Consider the following 3,913-nt stretch of genomic DNA (forward strand, 5'->3'; position numbering starts at 1 on the left):
AGATATCCACAAGTGCTGTTTCTATGCAATATGATAGCTACTTGAAGATTACATAATTTTTACTTTCAATAATCAAAAAACAAGTAAAAAGCAAATAAAATTTAAATCACACCATGTTCTTAAGAAAAACGAAGAAGATTGGCCTAAACGAAGTATTTGCACTCCACATAAACAGGTGCACTATTTATCATTAATGGTAAAAGTGTCAATCTATTTTAAAATAGTACCAGCAGGTCCTTGTTAATCATTTAGTAGAAACTATAACTCCACTACTGATACAGCAGCTGAAGTACTGTAGAAGAAACAGAGTGGTGGAAGAATGGTTGGTTGATCAACCTTATTTCATTGCCCAAAACTCTGTAGTTTAACTTCATTCAATAAATTCTCTTTTCTAGTGGGAAAAAAAAAAGACAAAAAAAGAAAAAGAAAAGTGCCAACGGATCTCACGAGCTATACATCAAATTTAAAATCCATTATTTACCATGGAGGTTTCGTTGAAACTCACACGCAGGTGAGGAGAACCGCTTCCCATCCACCTTCCCTCATGGATAGGGCCTTTGAAGGCGGATAGTCCTTAGAACGACACCAATTTGAGAATTTGAACCATTTAAAAGGGAAAAAAAAAACTAAATCATATTGCATCTATTCAATGGTAAATGCTGAGGGATGTCATGAGGAGGGCATAGAGCATTCACCACTCACCAAAACCAGCTTAATTAAACCTGCAATAACGAGTTTAAGAAGTTCGATGAAAAATTTAGCTTGAACTGGAATAATCTAGATATAGTTGGATGCAAATGTGAAATAAATACACTAGGTAGTAGGCTGAATTGATATAACTCAATAAGCGAACAAGTTGACAGGATATATTAGTTACATTCCACATTATTGGAATGAATATTCTGAACTATTATCATGCACTCATATGTTACAACATACTCTATTATTAATAGCAACGTTATACTTATCGAACAGAGAGAACACAAGGAAATGACCAGGAAAAACTGGGCAGAAAGCCAGAACCGACAATAACCACCAGATGTCAACAACCAAACACACAAAAAAGGGAAACGCCGCTGACAATAAGCATAGGGATGAAACAGAGACGCCTAGACCAAGCAAACTACTCAAGTCATGGAGGTAAGGACAAGAAGACATTGCATCCCCTAACCACTTGCTTTGCGGAAATTTTGAAGTCCAAAAGAAACTAAGGAGATTTAATTTGTCCCGCGAGTTTATACACCTTTTTAGATATTTTCTGCCCTCTAGCCATACTCCTTACAAAACAGACCCCGAATTAATGCTTCACATTTGTTTTAAAGTTGCAATATTATCACATGTTGACTTCCTAATCCAACGCAGATGAGTTTACTACCACACCCATGTATTGATCATTGGAAAAAGAAAGACTAAAACTAAGACTGGAGAAATCTAAGGTCTAAGCGGTATCAGTGAAGAGTTAAAGAGAGCATTTAATCCCTACTGAAAGAGGGTTTCCAGTATTTCCGACATAGACTAGAAGTCAGACAGCTGACTTTATTTAAATGAAATACATGAATCTATAAGCGACTACTTGACCAAAACATGATGAAGAAGTTATCCTCCTACATTAATGGCTGAAATGATATATCAAGCAAGGTGTCATACTTATCGAGTTGAATGATAGTAACTCAAACATGAGTCAACTTATATTAGACAGGAGTGGACTGTCCAAACCCATGTGTTAAAAACGTTATGCACTGCTCTAGCCATATTCACACAGTGCTGTGGTAATGCCAAATCGATAAAGCAACTAGAACACATTAAGCCACAATTACTGAACTCTTGGCTGTGCATAATTTCCCAACTCCTCAGTGGAGTCATTAATACCAAAACTTTCATGGGACTGAATACAACAGTTTTTTTTTACCCTCTTCCAAACTACTAACTAATCCAAGAGTAGAAAGGAGGCATAGATATCATATTGTCTCAAAGCTTTTCATATCCCACCTGGTCTAAGAAAACAAATTTAAGGTGGGAATGCATAATCATATTAGTAATGTTTTTATAGAACCCAGGAGCCTACATTTCACAGAGCTATTAACTGTCAAACCTTACTCTTAAATAGTGATATGGACAAGAGTCAACTATAAGTTCAATTTCACCAAAACTGGACACAATCACAATCAAGCATTCTTCCTAGTTCCTACCAGAACTAAATTTGATAAAACCAAGAACCAACCCTAGAAAGCATAACTTAATCATATTGAAAGTGAGACGATTTCTTGGCATTGATTTGAAAAATATAGTTGTGAATCAAGATAGTTTTAGAAAGTTGTAGTAGTTTATAAGCAGATGAAAGAATATACTAACAGAAGTTCATCTAATCAATCAATAATGGTAACAGAGAAAACAAAACAAACAACAACAAAAAAACTTTATCACAGGCAACCCTAATTTAAGCCCAAAATTTAGTAACACTGTTTGACAATCAAACACACACAGAACAAAAGAAAATCCTTTGAAATTTAATTCATAACTTAAATCAAAATAAAAATACTAATACATAATGCTAAGAGATCACCTCAGATACCAAATCATCAAGAATATTTTCCCTACAAGCTTTCCTGCTGCAAGATGGAATACTCTGAAACTGTTGAGCAGGTAATCTCTCGGATAAAATCCCAACATGAAAATCAATAAAATTAGGATCAGAATCAAATTCCCTTCCAGTAACAGTAACCCATAAAAACAACTTCTTGGCTTGGATTCCAGAAATATTTTCAATATCACCATATTTCAATTTTCCAGTGATTTTCTTGTCATAGTAAACAAGGGTATCAAAGTGAACATAACATGGGTGTTTCAATTCAACTTCAAAATCTCCATTCTCAGATAGAGAATATGATTTTACTCCATCAGGAAGAAGACCTTTTGGAAAACCAAACTTAGGTAAGAGTTCATGAACATTTGGGGAATCAGAATTGGATTCAATCGAATTGGTTTCTGTAATTGAGATAGCTGAAGATGAGTTGTTGTTAGAGAGATTAAGAGTAGTGAAATTATTGCAGAGAGAGTGCGTTTCTGATAAATTGCCATTTTTTGTTGGATTGTTTGGAGAAGATTCGGAAGAAGAACAAACAGAAGACTCTGGAGAGAGTATTATGATGACAGTAGACTTCTTATTGAAGTTGTCTAAGTTGGTAGGAAAATACACTGTATAGTGTATAGGCAACACCTAAGGGCTAACACTGTGCGTCATGGACCAGGCTTGCTATTCTTAAAGAAAGCCCAGCTAAGAGAGGTTTAAGCAAGAATGATTTTTAGGGACCATGGTTTTTTTGGGGACCATGATCTTATTAGGCCACCTTCCCTATAGTTATAAGGGGTGTCCTAAAACATTGAAATGACTAACCTACCCTTAACCTAATTTAATTTAAAACCAACACAGTAACCACCTCTATATATACTAGGTATCACCCCAACCGACCTTTTTTCGATCTTTTTTGTTGTTGTTTGAGGCGACTCTAGTGTTTTCTGGTCGTGTCAAATTAGTCGGAGCCTACAGCCCCGGCCATGGTCCCCTACGGAAATTCTAGTATTTTGTTGGTCGTGTCAAATTAGCCGACGCCTACATCCCCGGTCGTGGTCCCCTACACAAATTCCAGTATTTTGTTGGTCGTGTCAAATTAGCCGGGACCTATGGCCCCGACCGTAGACCCCTAGGCAAATTCCTTTATTTTGTTGGTCTGGGAAAATTAGTCGGAGCCTGCAGCCCCGGCCGTAATCCCCTACACAAATTCCGGTATTTTGTTGGTCGGGCCAAATTAGTCAGGGGATTGCATCCCGTCCATAGTCTCCTACGCAAGTTCCGGCATATATATATATGCTTAATAATATCATATTTGGTATTTGGTAGTATTAGAAGTGGCAG

General features: G+C 36.5%; 1 long non-coding RNA gene across 1 annotated transcript; it reads right to left on the minus strand.

The window, feature by feature from the left end:
- Window positions 1-312: 312 nt before the first annotated feature.
- Window positions 313-3,150, minus strand: LOC113309353. The gene is made up of 2 exons (XR_003340545.1): window positions 2,564-3,150; window positions 313-722 (listed from the first exon to the last, which is right to left on the minus strand). It is a non-coding gene; the product is annotated as an uncharacterized LOC113309353 (long non-coding RNA).
- Between the last annotated feature and the right edge of the window lie 763 nt (window positions 3,151-3,913).

The sequence above is a fragment of the Papaver somniferum genome, chromosome 9, assembly GCF_003573695.1.
Source record: "Papaver somniferum cultivar HN1 chromosome 9, ASM357369v1, whole genome shotgun sequence".
NCBI lineage: Eukaryota > Viridiplantae > Streptophyta > Magnoliopsida > Ranunculales > Papaveraceae > Papaver > Papaver somniferum.